Genomic DNA, 21800 nt, shown 5'->3' on the forward strand with positions numbered 1-21800 from the left:
GAGCCTGGGGACTGCTCGCGGGTCGGGTTTCCAGCCGGCTCAGGTGGGTTTTTGCCCGGGCCCCGCCTCTGCCTCCCTCACAGGTGAGTTTAGTTCCAGGCCCTACAAGCAGTGCCCACACCCCGCAGTTCCGCCTCCGCCCAGGTACGCTCCACCGTCGCGGGTTACCGGGAGCCGCACCTCGCTCGCCCCTTCCGAGGTGAGCAGGTGGGTGTTTTTTACCTCACCTGGTAGACTCAGTCTCGCCTTTCCTCTCAGTCCGGGTCATGGGACTCCAGCTCCTCCTCTCCAAGGTGAGTGGCGGCCCCGGACTGCCTCTGAGTGGCTCATACCTGGCTCAGGTACCACCTTCTCTTTCGCCTTCCAAGTGACTGGATTTCCTGGGCCAGTCTCCCGAAATCAAAAGGCGCTCCGGCCTCCCCTGCTGAGGGCTTGCACCATGGTCCGGGAGGCTTGAAGATTTCAGGTTGTTAATCCCCTGTTATTTGCGGGGAAAAGGTGACTCTAGACCATTTTGTCTTTTAAGTTAGCTTCAGAAAACCCTTTCGCCCAGCTTTCAGTCTCAAGTTGGGAGTGTCCGGGGAATTACGTTGTGATAAATCTGTTTCGAATTCAACGCCTGTGTTCAAATTTTAGCTTTTTTTTTTTTTTTTTTTTTTTTTTTTTTAAGGGAAAATGATTTTCTGGCCAGATCACCCAGTCTGGCTGTATAACTAGGAAATGTGGAAAGTTCTCTAAAAATAAAATGATCCTTAAAAAGAATCAAAGGCTGGAGAGGTTCAGAGCCTTTAAATAACTCTCTAGCTGGTGGAGAAACCAAGAAAGGAAGAAATGTGCTGGACTACATGTGATTTTGTTTTCTTTTCAGATTATTTGCCTGACTAGAGAAAGGCCCAATCCAAGGTCCCAGGAGACCTAGCTGCTATCCACAAAGAAATCTGGAGTGTCTGGCCTAAGGAGGTGAACTACAAGAATTTATAGGACTCAAATTAGCTCCCTAGGTTGTGTGGGATTCTGGCTTGCTTTTTTTAAAATCTAGGTTGGTATAACATATACCAAGGGGGTATTGGGACATTCTGATTTCTTACTAAATCTTCCCTAGGTATTGTGTTCTTGCTTCTCCTCCAGCTTGTAAAATGCAAGTAATACAAATGTTTTCTCTATTACACTACACCTAGCATAATATAGTGTGTTCAGGAGTCATTCAAAACCCACCGAAACTTGGAAAGTTAAAATGCGTATTAAATTGAACAGAGGAATTTTGTTAGCATCTTCCAGGTATTCAGTCCTATGCTAATTAGACAAAAAAGGACCTTTGACCTCAAGGCATTTGCAGTCTGATAGGGGACATATTAGGAGTAAGAAGCAAAATAACCAATAATATCTATTTATCATAGGGTGTAATTAAGTATCAAATTGCACTCTATAAGTCACACTAAAATTAAAAAGTAATATTGTTTTAATACTGGAACATTGATTCCATGTTGTTAAATGAATGCAAGTTGGAAACTTTAGGTATTAGAGAAGACTGAGGGAAATTCAAGTGACTTGAATTTCAATTCCCTCACTTCTTATCATACCCCAAGAGAGGAAGTTCCAAAATTCTCAACAAGTTCCCATAGTGTGATTCAGTCTCCATTCACCATTTTTTTCAATAAAGAATAAATAGTTCTTTGTATCATTATGGTTGAGTTCCACCCACCCCTGTATCATTGAATCACTAGTCCACAAAACTAGCCTCTAGGAAGGAATTCAGTTTTCACAACTTTAGTAGTTTTTTTTTTTTTTTTTTGAGAGAGAGTTGTCTCCCTCAGTTGTCCAGGCTTGTCTCAAACTCTTGAGCCCAAGAGATCCTTCTGCCTCAGCTTCCCAAATTGTTGGGATCATAGGTGTGAGCCATCACACCAAGCCTATCTGGTAAATCTTAAGTCTTTTTCTAGTAGATCACCACCACACCCTAAAAGTGCAAGCCCCATTCTTGAGCTCAGAGCCTTTCCTCCTTTTCTCCTATCCTTGGATGACCTAAAGGTACTAGTTTATTCATTCCGTGACAGATTTTCAAAGTCAAAAGAGAATGTTTAAAGACAAGGAATGGTCAACAGAGTTAAACACAGCTGAGGGTTCAAGTGAGATAAATGAAAAGGAACTATGGGGTTTGACTTTTGTGGGAACACTTTGGGTGGTTTGTGTGGCAGGAATCAAGTTATCATCAGGTGCAGGGAAGGGGAAGTAGATAGCAAGATAGGAAGACACTCTTTTTTTTTTTTTTTTTTTTTTTTTTAGAGATGAGGTCTTGCTGGGCATGGTGGCTCGCCTATAATTCCAGCACTTCGGGAGGCCAAGGCAGGAGGATCACTTGAGCCCAGCAGTTTGAGACTAGCCTGGGCAATATAAGGAGATGTTGTCTCTACAAAAAATTTAAAAAATGATCTGGGTGTGGTGGCATGTGCCTGAGGCCCCAGCTACTCAAGAGGCTGAGGTGGGAGGATCGCTTTAACCAGGGATGTCAAGGCTGCAGTGAGTTCTGATTGCACCACTGTACTCCAGCCTGGACAACAGAACAAGACCCTGTCTAAAAAAAAAAAAAAAAAAAAAAAGAGACTGAGGTTCAAAAGGAGAAAGCCCATTTTTAGAAATCTGTGGAAAGGGAAGGAGAAAGGCAAGTGATAACTGTCTAGAAGAGCATGTATCCTAAAGGAAAGGCTTCTTTTATAGAGGTCAGAGAAGTGTTTATTCTGAGAGAAAAAGATAATCGTGTAGATGAGGATGAAAAGAGGGGTGGCAAGCTCAGTGATGGTTCAAAGGCAGGAGCAGGCTGGAGATGCTGATCCACCAGCCAGACCCACTGGTTTCAGATAACAGGTGCAGGGTTATCTCACCTCTGAAACAAGAGGGCAGGGTGATAAAAATGCCCTCTGCAGAATGCAACTGGGCATTGGGCTCCCGCACCTCAGGCTGGGAGAAAGAAATGACTGAGTGTGACCAGCATATGGTGGTTTTCAGGGCAGATGAATTTGAAAGATAAAAAATTCGAGGTATTGCAGTCCTTGTGGAGGGGTAGCTAAAGTGATGCACCTTAGTAGTTAATCTGAATGGCGAAGAAAATGAAACCAATCCTGTGGATCAAAAGAAAAAGAAGATACTGGTAGATTGGCAGTCCTAATGATGTTAATTGGCAAGTGCCGTGAAAACTGGGAGGAAAAAGTACTGGTATGAGATGGGGTGTTAAAGATCTTGAAGGTGAAGCTGTACCAAGGTCCACATATACACTATATTTCCCCTTCCAGCTCATAAGTTCCGAGAGGTGGAAGACTGATACAGATATATGTTGTCACGTTCCTCAGAGTTCACTATGTAAGGAAGGTTCAGATCTCATGTCTCTCATTTTATTACACATGTTGTGATGTATTAAAGGACACTTGGATCATGTAAACTCTTTAATACCAGTAAAATAAGAAACAAGTTCACTCTAAACAATTCTTTTTTTGGTATCAGTATTATTAAGAACTCAAAGGAAAAGAAAAAAGGCATTTCTAGTCCAAATACTGCTAAAATTACTTCATTTTTTTTTCATTTTATCTCCCAAACTTTATCCATGTAAATATGTAATTTTTAATAGGTTGTAATTAAGATATATACACAATTATTCTAGCTGTCAAATTACCTCATTTTGGAATGAGATGAAGATTGAAATAAATATTTTCTATGTTCCTTAATGGTGCCATAATTCATAGGTCTATCATATTTAACTGTTGTTGGACATGTAGGTTATATCCAGTTTTTCAGTATTCCAAAGAATATGATAGTGACCATCTTTTTTACATATAACACTTTTTTTTTAAAAACTTTGTGTCTCCCTTTCCCCCTAACGTTTTCTTTCAGATTTTTTTCTTTAGGATAAATTTCTAAAAGTAGGAAAGGGACTTAAAGGTCAAACTCTTTAAAAATACATATTGCTAGAGTCATATTTACACTGCGACACCAATGTATATACTTTGATACTTTCACTAAAAATTTGCCAACAAAACGAAGAGCTAACCACAGAATATATTTAGTCTATGCCAATAAACTCTCAGATATTAGGAGAATAGTATAGGATAGGGGAAAGAATGCTGGCCCAACCTTAAGGAAGTTCAGATTGTACCCTGAAAGTTCCTTAGGATATAACTATGTGACCTTGGTCAATTTGCTTAACTTCTCTGTTCTCATAATTGCTTATCGGCAATCATATCTGCAAAATGATTGTTAGTGTGTCTTTTTTTAAGCAAAGATTTTTGTTCCTCGTCTTCCTTACAATGACTCACTGAATAATAGCTATCATTTATTGAGTGCCCTCTGTGAACCAGAGCTTAGAGTCACTGTGTAAGCATGTTATGTACATTGTCCTGTCTAATTCATACACAAATGGGGGCATTCGGTACAATTATCATACTCAATGAACTGATGCAAAACTAAGATTAAAGCCAGTGCAATGGAGGCTGCCTGAGTTCTCATAGTTGTAATGGGGAGATGAGGGATTCAAAGGTCAGCTTAATTCCAACGTCCTGCATCTTCAACCACGCTACACTGTAAGGCCTTGGCATATTTCCTTCTCAAAAAACCCCAAAAATGTTAACCTTGAACCAGTGTTTATTGTTGCAGATCTTCTCTTAACACCCCAAAGATAAGCAAATTCTGTTCCATTTACAGAGTCCCAGGAACAGCTGAGTTGCTTGTATTTTTGTTTTTACAAAAGCTTTTGTTTTAAAGCCAACTTTTGTTTAGCATGCTCATTTCTCTTGCTAAAATAAAAATAACTTCACTTGTCTGGCTGTTCTCAGTTTTTGCATTTAGTTCATTTAATTCATGACTATTTATCTTACTGTAACAGAACCTGGGATTTTAATTGGCATTCCCTTATATAGGTTTATACTGCTCAAGATTGTTGCCTATTACTCTGCCCATGGGGCAGCTTTTATTTAAAAAGAATCAAATTAAATTGCTTCATAAAATTACAGCATGTGCTCAGAAAAGTTTTAAAAAAATTCAGTGTGCCTGGACTTCATTTTTTATTAAGAACTGCATTCAGCAGGCTTCCTGTTTCAAAAGTTATGGAGTGGTACCCCCTAGTGGAAGATGCAGAGAAAGTTTAGTTAACTAGCACTGTAAGCTCCAGAGGCACAAAAGACAGAAGCGAATTCTCTCCACTCCCTGCCGCGGTGTGTTGGTTCTTTGTCACTAACTTACTGCAAAACAGTGGTCAAGGAGAGGGTGAACTCACACCTGTAATCCCAGCACTTTGGGAGGCTGAGGCAGGTAGATCACCTGAGGTCGGGAATTCGAGACCAGTCTGACCAACATGGAGAAACTCCATCTCTACCAAAAATACAAAATTAGCCGGGCGTGGTGGCACATGCCTGTAATCCCAGTTACTCGGGAGGCTGAGGCAGGAGAATCGCTTGAACTCGGGAGGCAGAGGTTGCGGTGAGCTGAGATCGTGTCATTGCACTCCAGCCTGGGTGACAAGAGCAAAACTCCATATCAAAAAAAAAAAAGGAGGGCAAACTGTGAGCACAGTTGGGTGGGTTGAGTTGAGTTGCAGGGGGCAGTATAAAGTGAAAAATGGGACTGAGATGGGTAACAAGGTCTTAAACAGCAGAGGCATTAGGTATGGGATGGCCAGATTAAAAGACAGTTGGCAGGGTGCAGTGACTCACACCTGTAATCCCAGCACTTTGGGAGGCCGCGGCAGGTGGATCACTTGAGTCAGGAGTTAGAGACCAGCCTGGCCAATATGGAGAAACCCTGTCTCTACTAAAAATACAAAAATTAGCCAGGCGTGGTGGCATGCACCTGTGATCCCAGCTACTCGGGAAGCTGAGGCAGGAGAATCGCTTGGACCCGGGAAGCAGAGGTTGCAATGAGCTGAGATCACACCACTGCACTTCAGCCTGGGCAACAGTGCAAGACTCCATCTCAAAAAAAAAAAAAAAAAAAGAAGAAGAAAAGAAAAAAAAAAGGATAAACCAGCAAGGATAGGGTTGGACTTGAATTGCGTGGGTAGAGTTTGGCTGTAGGGGTTGTGCTTGGTGAGTTGGCAGGAGAGCAACACCAGAATAGGCAGAGGACAAGTTAGGTGACAGAATTGAGATAGAGGGAAAGGAAGAGCTCCATACTGGTAAGAAGAGAGGGGTTGACTCAAAAGTGAATTAGGACCACGCCCGATGGCTCACGCCTGTAATCCTAGCACTTTGAGAGGCCAAGGCAGGCAGGTCACTTGAGGCCAGGAGTTTGAGACCAGCCTGGCCAACACAGTGAGACTCCATCTCTACTAAAAATACAAAATTACCTCGGCATGGTAGTGCACACCTGTAATCCCAGCTACTCGGGAAGCCGAGGCATGAGAATTGCTTGAACCTGGGAGGTGAAGGTTGCAGTGAGCTGAGATCGTGCCATTGCATTCCAGCCTGGGCGACAGAGTGAGATTCTGTCTCAAGGGGAAAAAAAAAAAAAGAGAGAAACTGAATTAGACTGCCCAGTGTGGCCAGTGAGAAGGGTTTATATCCAAAGTGAGGACTGGAAGAGGGAGGGGGACACCATGACAGTGTCTTGGAGCCTGCCAATCTTTTGAGGCTAGAAGCCACCTCCTCTGCCATCCTCTGTCCCCAATGTAGTGAAACTCACTGGTTTGGGGAAGTCTTCACCTCAGCGACTTCAGACTGGCTTTATCCTCTGCATAGTGACTATATCTATTTGAAACTTTGGAAATTTCTTATTTATCAGGTAAATAATTAAACATTTCAAAAATTTCAGAAAGTTATCAGATTTTAAAATTGAATAAATATCTGTTGCTACATCAGAGCAAAGCCATATATAACAGCCATAAACTAGGAAGGGAGGGGTGACATCCTCTAGGAAAACTGAGGTGTCCAACAAAGACATGCTTAGATGTCCTTACCTGTGTGAGATCATCAATAAGCCAAATATGCATGCTCTCTTTTTTTCATTTTTCCCCCAGAACCACCAGGAAAAATGAATAAATAAAAATTAAATTTTAATTTTTTGTAGAAAGAGAGTCTAGCTCTGTTGCCCAGGCTGGTCTTGAACTTCTGAGCTCAAGCGATCCTCCTGCTTCAGCCTCCCAAAGTGCTGGGATTACAGGCATGAGCTGCAGTGCCCAGCCTTAATAAACATACTTTCAATTCCATTACCTAGGTCACTGATTCAAAGGCAAAAACACCTCTTAGTCCAGCACCCTAGGAACCTATGTCATGTGCACTGATCAATACTGACTCGTTAATATTCAATCTGGAGATCGTATACCCATGGAGGGTTGCAGGGGCCCCTGACTTTTTCTCTGAATGCTAACTCTGAATTCGTAATGGTTGTGTTTAAATTTTTAGTTTTCTTTCTGTAGGAAAAGTTCTGTGAGGATGGCTGCATTGTGTCACTTCTAAGCCAAAGTTTGGGAATCTTAATGGAACCAAGACTGTAGATGATACCAGGAAGTTCACTCAGAGCAGGCTCTGATGTGATGATAGGAGCTCTGGGAGCCACTTACCTACTTCAGCTTGATATTTCATCTGGTGATTCTCTTTGACTTAGTCGGAAATTTCTGGGATGCAAGGAATGGAAACTTATTCAAGTCAGCTTTGATAAAGAGGTTGTTATTGTTTAGAGATGAGGGATGTCACAGAAGGAAGAATTGAAGGAAGCAGATCTGGCTGTCACAGGAGTAGAACGTCATCAGGCAGCTCCCTTCTCTCTGCATTGTCTGTTGCCTCTGCTTCTCTCTGCAGCTCAAGCAGGCCATCTTCAGCAAGGCTCTTGGTTTTTGCACCTCCAAAGTTTAGTTTCTATGGCTTTTGGTTGCCGCAGCTTTAACTCTGGCACCAGTGCTATATCACCTTACAGGTGATACAGGCATGAACCACCACACTCAGCCCCACTTTTAAAACATTACTGGGTAAGCAGATTCCTTAATAAGAACATCTATAAACCCAAGTTATGTGTAAAGGAAAGGTACCAGCTTGATGAGGATCTAGATCCAAAGAGGACCAGTTCAGGGAACTAAGCATGTATAGGCTGGGCATAAAAATCTTGAGGTGAACATAGCAGCCATCTTCAGCATCCTTAAAAGGCAAGGAGTGATTTTATTCTGTATTACTCCAGAAAATGAACCTAGAATACATGAAGGTCATTACCAAGGAAACTGCCAAGGCCAGGTGCAGTGGCTCACACCTGTAATCCCAGCACTTTGGGAGGCAAAGGCAAAAGGATTGCTTGAGCATAGGAATTTGAGACCAGCCTGGGCAACATGGCAAAATCTTGTCTTTATAAAAAATACCAAAATTAGTTAGGCATGGTGGCGTGTGCCTGTGGTCCCGGCTACTCGGGAGGCTGAGGTGGGAGGATCACTTGGGTCCAGGAGGTGGAGGCTGCAGTGAGCTATGATCGTGCCACTGCACTCCAGCCTGGGTGACAGAGTGAGACCCTGTCTCAAAAATAAAATAAGTATTGAGGGTGACTTTACACAATAGAATAACATACAAAAAATACTTCACAGCATAAGAGTGAAGGCAGAAGGAATATATTTTGTAAAATAGAATGGAGCTGAGTGAGAAGCTGGTTTGTGAAGCATCTGCCATGAAATCCTGTGGCCTTGCTGGTGGTTATCTGCAGGGCTGCCTCAAGTTTCCTATGGCTAGAGAAGGGAAAGGATAAGTCATTGCATCTGTGAGAGAAAAGAAGCCATTAGCTCAGAAGAACTTTAAAGATTTCTGCCTCAAAGAATAGGAAAAATGTGGCCAGGAACAGAGGCTCATGCCTGTAATCCTAGCACTTGGGGAGGCCGAGGCAGGCGGATCACAAGGTCAGTAGATCGAGACCAGCCTGTCCAATATGGTGAAACCTTGTCTCTACTAAAAATACAAAAGTTAGTTGGGCGTGGTTGCGGGCACCTGTAATCCCAGCTACTCAGAAGGCTGAGGCAGGAGAATTGCTTGAACCCAGGAAGCAGAGGTTGCAGTGAGCCGAGATCGCACCAGTGCACTACAGCCTGGGCGACAGAGCAAGACTCCATTTACAAATAAATAAATAAATAAATAAGAAAAATATGTTCTGTTCTCCTTGGGATTCTCCCGGAGATGTTGTGAAATCAGGGAAAAATAACATCTTTAACAACATACTTACGGTAAATACCTCAGTCAGTTCTTAGGATTGTTTCCTATAACATCTGCCAGAGTGAGACAGAATGCTGCTCGGTCAAAGCACAATTCAGAGGCCCCATGATCCAGTCTGGGTGTGCCATTCTGTGGGTCTCTGCCCTGATGTCTAAGGATGGGTTAGAGGACCTAACAGTGTTTCCAAGATGTCCTCTGAGGGGCAGCTTCCCAACATCCCATTCTCCTGTCCTTGGACTTCTAAGAAAGACAAGGTTTGAACAAGGATTCTGTAGTTTAGAGAGTTTGAAACGGACCTAAAAGAAATGAGTGCATTGCTATCCTTCACATAATCCTTTGCAAATATCGCTCATTTCCCAAAGTTCAGTAGTTAAGGAGTAGCAGTGAGTTACAAGATTAAACATCCTTCAGTTAATAGGATTTCTTGGAAAAAAAAAAAAAAAGATTAAACATCCTGATAAGTTCCCGGCACACAGAGCATCCATGTTGCCAGTTAAATACAGAGCCATATGTTTTAATAAGCCAGCAAGGTAGGGAGGGATTGACAACTTCTTATTAAAACTGAGGTACATAGCAGGGACATATGGTAGACAGAAGGCCACTGCACCTCAGCTTGGAGGTAGGCTAAGAAAGGACTGTCTGTCTGTGCTCAGATTCTCCTTAAGAAATAATTTAGTGTTTGCTCCAACAAGACAATATACCAAGTATGGCGTCAGTGATTTGAGCCTGAAAAAAATTTAAATTTCTTATAACCAATGTCAGTTTTATCCATAAACAAATCTCAGTAAGTCCCTTATAGAACATCTAGCTTTTTATACTGAGAAGGGTATATGTGCATATGTTTTAAAATAAAATATATATAAATTAGAAAGTTGGTTTTGGATTTAGAGAAACCAGCCCTTCTTTGTGATAACAATAGCTAAGATCAATTGTCTATTAATGCCCTCTGGTTCTTCTTTTTTTTTGAAACAGAGTCTCGCCCTGTCACCGGGCTGGAGTGCAGTGGTGCAATCTTGGCTCACTCCTACCTCCACCTCCTGGGTTCAAGCAATTTTCCTGCCTCAGCCTCCCCAGTAGCTGGGACTACAGGTGTGTGCCACCATGCCCAGCTAATTTTTGTATTTTTAGTAGAGACGAGGTTTCACCATGTTAGCCAGGATGGTCTCAAACTCCTGACCTCAGGTGATCCACCCACCTCGGCCTCCCAAAGTGCTGGGATTACAGGCGTGCGCCACCATCCCCAGCTGCCCCCTGGTTCTTGATAATAAAACCATAGCACTGATGAACCAGAGAAAGCTTCTGATGAACCAGAGGAAGGTCTCTGTATTTTTTGTAATTGTAGTAAACACTGTATCTAATCCTCAATGGACTATTACTCTTGATCTTGAAACACAGTGGTATTAAGTGCAGGTTTCCTACAAGTTTTTGTGGCTGAGGGTGAGAGTGGGGATGGGGAATCAATACTGAGCTTGCATATTTTGGCCGATAACTGATTTCAGTCATCTGAGTCAAAGATTATGGAAAGGTCAATAAAAACTGTGAGCACTCTTAGGTTCTTATCAGATTGCTCCACAAAATTGATAAAGAATTTAATAATGATCAGTGGTGAAATAGGTGGGCCTCTAGAACCTTGTGTAGAACATTGGCCTAAGAGTCCCAGAACTCACATTTTATCAGTCAGGAAGTGGCATGTATTTTAGATGAACCACCTAGTAAATTAGGAGGAGAGCTTAAAAATTACCTTTGGGAAAAATGTGACAGACCAAACTCTGGTCCAATAAGGAAAATTTTCTCATTAAAAATATCACCAAGGGCCAGGCACGGTGGCTCATGCTTATAATCCCAGCACTTTTTAGGAGGCTGAGATGGGAGGATCACTTGAGCCCAGGAGTTCAAGATCAGTCTAGGAAACATAAGAAACCCTGTCTCTACAAAAAAATTTTAATTAGTCGTGTGTGGTAGTGCACACCTGTGGTCCTAGCTACTAGGAAGGCTGAAGTGGGAGGATTGCTTAAGCCCAGGAGATCATGACTGCAGTGAGCTGTGATCACACCAGTACACTCTAGCCTGGGCAGTGAGACCCTGTCTCAAAAAAAGACAAGCCGGGTGCGGTGGCTCACACCTGTAATTCCAGCACTTTTGGAGGGTGAGGCGGGTGGATCACCTGAGGTCAGTTCAAGACCAGCTTGACCAATATGGTGAAACCCCATCTCTACTAAAAATACAAAAATTAGCCAGGTGTAGTGGTGCGTGCCGGTAGTCTCAACTACTCAGGAGACTAAGGCAGGAGAATCACTTGAACCCAGGAGGTGAAGGTTGCAGTGAGCCAAGATTGAGCCACTGCACTCCAGCCTGGGCAACAGAGTGAGACTCCGTCTCCAAAAAAAAAAAAAAAGACAAAACAAAACCACCAAGCTGGGTGCTGTGGCTTGCACCTGTAATCTCAGATACTAAGGAGGCTGAGGCAGGAGTATCACTTGAGGCCAGGAGTTCAAGACAAGCCTGGGCAACATTGTGAGACCCCCATCTCTAAAACAAAAAAGAAAAATACCACCAAGAAGGGATGTTACCTGTCTGCTCACAAAACCAGGTACTGATTCAACCTTTATTTCAAGAGTTCTGTGGGAATAGTGTATATGCACCAGAAGCCCTCCATAATATAGTGGCACATGATTAAAGAGTGAAAGTGGAAAGTTATAACATTAATAAAACATAAGCTAATCTTCATTAACCTCCCAAGAGGGCAACAGGAGAGGTACAGGTGGGTACCAACTGTCTGTTAGGGCAAAACCCTAAAATGCCTGATTGACTACAACTGCATGGACAGATAGACCTTCCATTTTCACAGAGGGCCTGTCAGCTGGTGCAAAAGAAGCACCTGACCCTTTTAGCTTCATCTCAAATGACCATGGCAAGGGCAACACACTAGAGCTTAGAAGCCTGGCGGGCTAGGCAGCGAGTGTGACAGCAACAAAGAACAGGCTTCTGAAGGACTGGTCCCAGGTGTTCCAGAAGCAGAGAAAGGACTTCCCATTGTCCCCTCCCTTGAAGGTCCACACAGCCCACCTCTGGCTGACCTTACATTCAAGTAGATACAGAATCTTATCCCAGGACTAAAATGACAGCGTTTCTTCTGTCCACCTTGTACAAACAGAATACTCAACCAGAGACAAATCACTCAGTTCCCAAAACACCTGAAGATGTTTTAAAAATTGTTAAACATCAGAGCTCTTTATTAGAAGCAATCTGTGGGTGATAATAAATCTGCTTTTAGAGCTTTATTTAGTTAGATTTTTTTAATGTGCTAAATAATAGAAGGTACTGCCAGCACCATCTCTGACCAGTCTGCAAACTTAGAGCATTCAGCCTCTGCTTGCAAACTGAAAAGTTAGTTTCCTAGACAGCACCTGTGGTCTGAACTTCAGTACTTCTCTAAGGAAAATCTTACCAGGAAAACTGCCTCAGAATCTGTCTATTAACAGAGCTAATAACCAAGCTCTTTAAAGGTAATAGTAGGTTTATATTGAGTTTTATATTTTCCATGTTCCGAGGTGGCCATTTTCATTGCATATGTCATCCCACTAATGTGGCTACACATATTTGTTTGTTGATGCCTGACAGTTCAGGTCAGTCAAATTGCCTGCCCCTCTCAGGCGGTGTGCTCTCCACTCCCAGAGATGTGGGATTTAACAGAGAGACACTAGATGGACATTGTTTGAAATTTTAGATTTTTTTTTTGAGACAGAGTCTCGCTCTGTCGCCTAGGCTAGAGTGCAGTGGCGCGATCTCGGCTCACTGCAAGCTCTGCCTCCTGGGTTCAGGCCATTCTCCTGTCCCAGCCTCCCGAGTAGCTGGGACTATAGGTGCCCGCCACCATGCCCAGCTAATTTTTCCTATTTTTAGAAGAGATGGGGTTTCACCATGTTAGCCAGGATGGTCTCCCATCTCCTGACCTCGTGATCTGCCTGCCTCGACCTCCCAAAGTGCTGGGATTACAGGCGTGAGCCTCTGTTCCTGGCCTTGAAGTTTTAGATTTTTAATTAAATTTTGTGTTGATTTAGGATCATAATTCCCATTTATTAATATTGTTATATTCTGATTCTTTATATCTAGTATATTAGCCTTGTGTCACCCAAGCATGTGATCAATATAACCCTTCATCCAAGTCATGAATAAAAATCTTTTAACTGTGATGGAATATAAGATGAGCATTGAATATATTGTAGACCTGTTTACTGTCATAATAAGATATCAATAATAAAGTGAAGACTGAATAAAAAATCATTGAATATTATGCATTTTTTATTCTATTGTTGTTACAAATGTGTTTGAACATAAACATAGAAAAAGGCCTGCAAGGAGATGTACCCCCACAAAAAATCATATCAGTATATATCTCTTAGTGGTCAGGCTACCAGTAATTATTTGCTTTCTTTTTAATTCCTGTACCTATCTTCTTTTTTTGTTGCTCTGTTGCCCAGGTTGGAGTGCAGTGGTGTGATCTCGGCTCACTGCAATCTGCACCTCCCGGGTTCAAGTGATTTTCATGCCTCAGCCTCCCGAGTAGCTGGGACATGCACCACCATTCCCGGCTAATTTTTTGTATTTTTAGTATACACAGGTTTTGCCATGTTGGCCAGGCTGGTCTCAAACTCCCAGCCTCAAGTGATCTGCCTGCCTCGGCCTCCCAAAGTGCTATGATTACAGGTGTGAGCCACCATGCCTGGCTCCTGTACCTATCTTCTAAAAAATAATATAATTGATATGCAGTTGTTTCATAAACAGAGAACATGAAAAAGGATTCTATATTTTAAAAAATTCAAAAGAAAAAATATCAAAGAGAGTCCTGTGGTTTTTAAAGGCCTTCCAGGTCTGAAAGACTGGTTTCAGACTGCCATGTTGCACAGAATTACCAGAAAAGATTTTTAAAAACATCTCCCCTGGGAGAGTCACCAGGTGATACTGATGTTGTCGGTCCCTAGCCAGCTAAAGGACAGAGCCACCTAATTTAGCTATTGACACATCTAACTCTTCTGCCTCTTACTAAATGTGGGACCTCAGGTTACTTGAATTTAAGAAAAAAAAATTTGTTTCTCTTGAGCGGCAACATGCAATATTAACACCAATCCTGAAGGATGGTAGCAAGGCTTAAATGGAGTAATGCCTAATCCAGTGCTGGCACACAGTAAAGCCTAGTAAATGATACGTTGGTCTCCATAGCATCTAGCCCATGGTTCTCAACCGTATCCATAGGTCATTCCATGCCACAGGTCTTCCTTCTCCCTTTGCAGCATGTTCTAGACCAAGAGGAAGTAAAGTAAGCAGTGGCTTAGTATGGGTGTTACTGTTGCTGCCAACTTGTGGAAATCATTGTTTCAAATGCTCTCCATATAAAGCGATAACCCCCTGATAAATGACTTATATTTTCACCCTTTTAAAAAAAACCCTTTGCTTCTTTTTTTGTGGCTTTCCCATTGGAGTGGAAATCCCCCTTAGAATTCAGGTAAGCCCAGAAGTTCATTCAAGAAACATTTGCAGTTGTGCCTGAAGCAGGCTGCTAGGTATTGATATGATCTTCATTCCCCAAAGAACTTGAAGCCAAGTGGAAAAGACAAATCAGTAAAATAGAAGTTTCCACATCATAACATTTTAGAGGAATTTTTGTTGTTCTGAATATCTCACTTGCTGGGAGAGAGTAAAAGAGTAAACTTAATTTTTAAAATTCCTTTTTCAAATACAGCAGGATATTTAAAAAGCAATTCTTATGGGGGAGTTACCAATTTTGTATAGAACATGGTTCAAACCACTTCAGAAGGGCTGAGATCAAAGAGACTTAATCTTGAAGAGGTCACAGAACCTGGAGGCATTGTCTGGGAGGCATTGTTCTTGGGGTAGCAAGCTTGGCAGCTCCTCAGCGGGGATCGGCTAAGCTGATACACACCCCTGCTCCTCCCATCCCTTCTCCATGTGTGCTGTACCTCTTCCGCTCTTATGGCCCCAGAGTTCAGTGGCAGTGTGAGCAATGGAAAATTCCTTTGACCCCAGAACTGAGCTGTGAAGGTCATGCCAAGGGATGCATCTTTTCAAAATAGAACCAATGGATGTCAGCTCAGCTTCACTTTCTTTCTCTAAAGTCCAAGATACATTCAGTAGCCCCATAATCTCCTCTGTCTTGAAGGGCTGCAGGGAGAATGGTTAGCATAGTCGTTCTCCATGCAGAAGACTGGCCATCTGCTAAACTTGTAGACATCAAGATAATATCCTTTTATCTATCCCCTTAATCTTACCCTCCCTTTACAAAATTATCCTAAACATATTATTTCATCCAAGGTATTTCTAATGATTTTGTTTCTGTGGGAATAGTGTATATACATGAGGAACCCTATGTATTATAGTTTCAGGTGATTGAAGAGTGAAAGTAGAAAGTTGTAAAGTGCACATAAGTTATGGTTTCAGGTTTGTCATGAATTATTTTAATTTAAAATGTGATCTGTAGTTATCTATGCAATATGATCATTTGTAACTCATGCGATTGTAACTCACGTGACAATGACTGAGGCAAAGATAAAATTTTTGTAGCAAGAGCAGTTAACTATGCAATTTTGAAACGTATTAGATTTTACTATTTTATTATTATTGTAATGTATTAGATTTTACTATTTTATTATTATTTCAGTTCTGATGCCCTTTTGGTTTATGGTTTGTGACCATTAGATGGCACTGTGCATCTCAAATATGGAAAGCACTTGGAATTCAAATGCTAGGCTATGCAGAAGAAAGTAACATGCATTAGTTAATATTTTCATGTTATGGTTTAAATCCGGGTAGAAACATTTTATTTTTCATAAAAAATTTGCCAATGTTATAGTTTATTATAACATAAGGAGAAATCTGGAATGTAATTCCACAGTCTCATATGAAACTTACCTTGCATACAGAAACTGTTCCTTTCTATATATGACACAAGAATAATCCCTTTCAAACTTAGACTTGGGCCTGGGGCTCCTGAGTCAAATGAGAGAATACAACTCCTTCACCTCCACTTCAGATCATTGTGCTGCTGATTTTCTAAGAATGTTGGTGAACTGGTATATTTGCTGCAGTGGTCTCCAACCTTTTTGGCACAATTTTTTCACGGAAGGGGAGGGGATGATTTCAGGATGAAACTGTTCTACCTCAGATAATCAGAGATTAGATTCTCTTAAGGAATGTGCGACCTAGATCCCTTGAACGCGCAGTTCAGGATAGGGTTTGTGCTCCTGTGAGAATGTAGTGCTGCCACTGATCTGACGGGAAGTGGAGTTCAGGGGGTAATGCTCACTTGCCCGCCGTTCACCTCCTGCTGTGTGGCTGGGTTCCTAACAGGCCTTGGGACTGTTACCCATTCGTGGCCTGGGGGTTGGGGACCCCTGGTCTAGTGTGTTCTCTCATTTGTACGTCCTTATCACCAGAAGCGTGTGCTTACAAATAGGACACAAATTCATTTACAAATTACAAATCATCTGAGGTGCTAGTCTGAACTCTAGAAAAGAATACAATTAATTGGCTTTCAATCCCAGAAGCTAGCTGTATTACTCTCATCTTTAATCAGCTAATGGAAGATGATGTTACTGACATTTCATCCCCAGACTTCGTCCCCTACATAGCACAGTCCTTGATACACCAACAGTCTCTTTGTTGCCCTTAATCTCCAGCCTTCTCTCTTGCTGTACACCCCCTTCACTCCAGAGCTCTGCCTGAGGCCTTCTACAACTCCCCTGGAGCAGTCTCACTTGTGCCCAGGACTCCAGTTCCTTAATGGTATTAATGTTTCCCAGTCTGTATCTTCAGTCCATGTAGCCACTTCTTCCACTTGGATGTCTTCAGGCACTTCTAAACTTAACTCATCCAAAATAGTACTCACTATGCCCAACTGGAAACTTAGTGTTCCCTCTCTCAGGGAATGCCGCCATCATCAGTGACATGCCCCATGCAGAGATCTGAGAGTCAGGATTAACCTTCTCTTGCTCTCATCCCTCAACTTACCCAGGGATGAGGGGAGGAGCCAGGATTTAGAACCAGGAATTGCAGCTCCACATCACCATCCCTTATCTACAACATGATAGAGAAATAAGATACAAATTCATTTACAAATTACAAATTATCTGAGGTGCTAGCCTTAACTCTAGAAATGTGAAACACATTTTCATTATTTTAATTGAGGACACTAGTATCTATTTAATAAAACTTTGTCATGTGGCCCTGTTTCAGTATGTAGATATCTGAGAGTAAGAGGGTAGATTTTTTGTTTTTGTTTTTACCAAAACTCTTTTTTCCTGCTTTTTACTGTTACCAGCGGCGAATCCCTCTGGGTCTGCAGCAAACTCAGTTCTTGCCTCCTCAGAAGAAAGAATTTGACCACGGGGCATAAAGCAGAAAGATGGTGCAAGGCAAGTTTTAGAAGAGGAGTGAAAGTTTATTAAAAAGCTTTAAAGCAAGAATGAAAGGAAGTACACTTGGAAGAGGGCCAAGCGGGCGACCTGCGAGATAACGTTAGTGGTTTTACCTTTTGACTTGGCATGCTTCTGGGGTCTGGTGTCCCTTCTCCCTTGATTCTTCCCTTGGGTTGGGCTGAGATAAAAGCACTATCTTATGTTCAAAGACCATGTAATGTAGGGTAAAGGAGAATAACTATATTTACACCATCAGAACACAGTGTATAGGTGCCGTGAGGGAGATGTATACTGGGGCACATGGGTACAGGAAGGGAGAATTTAAATCCTCATGGTGGTTCCAGAAAGATTATACTGAAGAAGGGTCCACATGTGCAATGACCAGCCAGTGCCTGGGGGGGGCTGTATGCTCAGTTTGTTTATTGGAGTTGTATGCATGCTCAACTGAGGCATTCTTCCCTTACCAGGCAAAAGTTCCTAGAAGGTCATATATACCAGTTAAAGTCCGCCATGTTGCCTCTCAATCCTCATGCTTGAGCCCACTCACTTAGCTCCTGAGATCTTATTGGGAAGCTGCGGATCACAACTTTCAGGTTTTTTTCTACTGGGAGACTGCCTTCCCCTGGGGCCACCTGTGACCAATGATTATTTTAGAGAAACAGTGTAACAACCACCTGACCATCACTTGATGGTGGCCTGGCATTCCTGGTGGGGCAAGAGGAGCCCTCTTCTGCCCTGCTCATACCTGACTAGCTATCTACCATAACAGTACCACAGCATCCTTGTCTCAAAACCTTGCAGTAAACTTGCAACCTTTTGCCTTTCAGGTTTTCACCTCCACTTTCATCTCCCATGACACCTTTTTTTGAGACAAGCAAAGCCTCTCAGTTCAGCTTATACATTTTTGAATTCACCCTCCCAACCTAAAATCAAACTAGAGCTCTGCAATTGGAACATAGCTACAGAAGTTAACAAACTGTATTGTTATTTGATATAAGAAAATGTGATTACAAACATATGCATTATTATAAAACCTATTTTAAAATAAACATTTCAAAGGACAAATAACATTTTTCAACAGTTTGAATACTGTCTCACCTTTTCAGAAGTAATACCATTGCAAAGATCCTTTCCCCATATGTAAGTTTTTCTTTCTCTTATAATCCAAAGCCTGTGAGTGTATGTCCAAAGTCTCATTTCTCTACTTTATCTCATAATATAGTTTTCCTTTATCTTTTCCATTTTTCATTTAATATTGAACTGGAGCATTTTTTAGCATTTCATTCAGTATCTGCTATGTAATCTTTTTGTTTTGTTGTATGTTTTACTTTTTTGTCAGAGGTTTTGGAATACTTCTGTAGGATATGTTTTCTTAGATAACATGTAACAGGAAGGGAATCAAATTTAAAGGGAAAAATGTTTAAATCATCTTCTCAAGACCAATAGTATATTCTGACTGAAAGAATCTCCATATGAATATCATTCAACCACTTGATCAAACAGCATTTATGGAGCACCGCTAAGCCTGGCAATAATACGATGGGCACTGGGAAAATGAGATAAAAGCACAGTCTTATGTTCAAAGATCACATAATGTGGGGTAGAGGAGAATAACTATATTTTAGACCATCAGAACACAGTATACAGGTGGTGTAAGGGAGATGTATACTGGGAGACAAGGGAACAGAGAGGGAAAATTTAAATCCTCATTGATACAGGAGTTAAAAAGAAATAGGCAGATAGTGAGAGTAAGGAAGTCTTTGGTAAGGTTTTCCTTTTAATGAAAAGCAACCCCCAAATCATTTATTTTCTAACAAAAAGCAGCCTGAAAAATCGAGCTGCAGACATAGATAAGCAGGCTGGAAGCTTGCATGGGTGAATGGCTGGCAGCTGTGACAATAGGGAAAGGCTACCTGGGGGCTAGGCATGTTCAGCATGGCAGTTCCATCTTCCCTTTTCTTTGTCAACCTCGTGAATGGTAAAGAACAGAAAGCGTGGCACTGGCAAGGTAGAAAATCCATTTGTATAATAAAAGAGTAGGGTGGGGTGGTCAGTTTCTTCTCCTGTTATGTAAGCATCACACCTGGTCCAACCAATCTTTGGGCCCTATGTAAATCAGACACCACCTCCTCAAGCCAGTCTATAAAACCTGTGTACTTCAGGCGCCCCTCTCTCTCTGCAGGAGAGGGATTCTCTTTTCTCTTTCTTTCGCCTATTAAACTTCTGCTCTTAAACCCACTTCTTGTGTGTCCATGTCCTCGATTTCCTGGCGTGAGAGAATGAACCTCAGGTATTTACCCCAGACAGACAATGACTCCACTTCATCATGGTGGTTCCAGAAAAATTACACTGAAGAAGGGTCACAAGCTAAATCTGGAAGGATGAATCAGCACAGCCATTATTATCATCACTGAAATACATATGATTGGGTTTGAACTTTGGAACTTTTATTCAGAAGGAAAAGAAACATTTTTCAAATAAAGTTATAGGGTATTTTTTGCATTTTTGCATATATCTTACCTAAGATATCTCTTGGGACTTTTTTACTTCAATTATATTTAAGATTTAAAATGTCAGAATGTTTCACATTTTGTGTTTATGTCATAGTTTTTGGCATGCAACTTATGCTCAATTAAGGTGAAATGTGCATACAGTGAAATGTACACATCTGTTCAGGTACTGTGGCTCATGCCTGTAACCCGAATACTTTGGGAGGCTAAGGCAGGAGGATTGCTTGAGTCCAGGAGTTGGAGACCAGCCTGGTCAACATGGTGAGACCCTCTCTCTACAAAAAATACAAAATTAGCTGGGTGTGGTAGTGTGTGCCTATAGTCCCAGCTACTCAGGAGACTGAGGTGGGAGGATCACGTGAGTCTGGGAGTTCAAGGCTGCAGTGAGCTGTGATTGTACCAGTGCACTCCAGCCTTGGTGACAGAATGAGATCCTGTCTCAAAAGAAAGTACATATCTTAAAGGCAAAATTTTATGGATTTACCAAATGATACACCCTTGTAACTACCACAAAAAGTTTATGATATAGAATTTTTTTCATCATTCCCAAGAGTTCTCTCATATTCTCTTTCAGTTGACATTCTACATAGGCAACCACTGACCTGGTTTCTATCACCACGGAGTTTTCCCTGTTCTATTTCTTTAACAGAGAAAGGGCTATTCGTATTTTCCATTTCTTCTTGTGTCAGATTTGTATGTGTTGTGTTTTTCAAGAAATGTGTCCAATTTATCTAAGTTGTTGAATTTATTGGCATAATGTTATGCACACTATTTCCTTACTATTCTATTAATAACTATATGATCTGTGGCATAAAACGTAAGCATATACTTATCATAAATCCTGCCTTAAGCAAATTATAGGCTGTGAAGCATATAGCATTCTTGCCTTTCCCAGAGGGGTCCACTTCAGTTGTTTTACACATTCCTTCTGAAGCAGTATACCCTTTCTTTATGGCATATAAGCCCTGGGTTGGGGTTGGGGGAAAGTGTGGGGATCCACCACCTCATCTCATGGCTGCCCTAGACATGGCTTCTGTTCCTAAGTTCCTATTAAAGGTTTCTTTCTGAGAAAATGGATTTGTCAGCCTCTTTCTTCAACATCTCAGCTACCTTAATTTTAGGGGGGGTAGGTTTGCATAGACCTGCTCTCTATGGAACATCCACAAATTTTGATTTTTAAAATTATTATTCAGGCTAAAATATCATCTACATTTACTGTGATTTCTTCTTTAACTCAGTTATTTAGAAGTATGTTGTGTGACTTCCAAATATTTGGGAGTTTTAAGATATTGTTATTGATTTCTAATTTCATTCTGTTATGTTTAGAGAGCATATTCTGTATTTTTCAATCCTTTGAAATTTATTAAGCCACATTTTATATTTCAGCACGTGATCTATCTTGGCAACTAGTCCATGTGCACTTGAAAATCGTGTCTATTCTGCAGATACTAGGTGAAGTATTCTCTATATATCAATTAGGTTAAGTTGGTTGATAGTGTTCAAATCATTTATATATTTTTTTCCAACTTCGATTATGATTTATTAGACAAGACAGTAGAACAGTGCTACTCAACTATTTTTTTTTATTATACTTTAAGTTCTAGGGTACATGTGCATAACGTGCAGGTTCGTTACATATGTATACTTGTGCCAAGTTGCTGTGCTGCACCCATCAACTCGTCAGCCCCCATCAACTC

General features: G+C 41.5%; 1 protein-coding gene and 1 long non-coding RNA gene across 2 annotated transcripts in view; one reads left to right on the plus strand and one right to left on the minus strand.

Annotated features, from left to right (window-relative positions):
- Positions 1 to 21800, plus strand: part of PRKCH (protein kinase C, eta) — a 370064-nt gene that overhangs the window by 96682 nt on the left and 251582 nt on the right. The window lies entirely within an intron of this gene.
- Positions 17016 to 21800, minus strand: part of LOC105538425 — a 25722-nt gene continuing 20937 nt past the window's right edge. The window contains exon 3 of the long non-coding RNA XR_001005898.1: positions 17016 to 17252. This is a non-coding gene — a long non-coding RNA (uncharacterized LOC105538425). The remainder of the gene's footprint in view (positions 17253 to 21800) is intronic.

This window comes from Mandrillus leucophaeus, unplaced genomic scaffold (assembly GCF_000951045.1).
Source record: "Mandrillus leucophaeus isolate KB7577 unplaced genomic scaffold, Mleu.le_1.0 Scaffold192, whole genome shotgun sequence".
NCBI lineage: Eukaryota > Metazoa > Chordata > Mammalia > Primates > Cercopithecidae > Mandrillus > Mandrillus leucophaeus.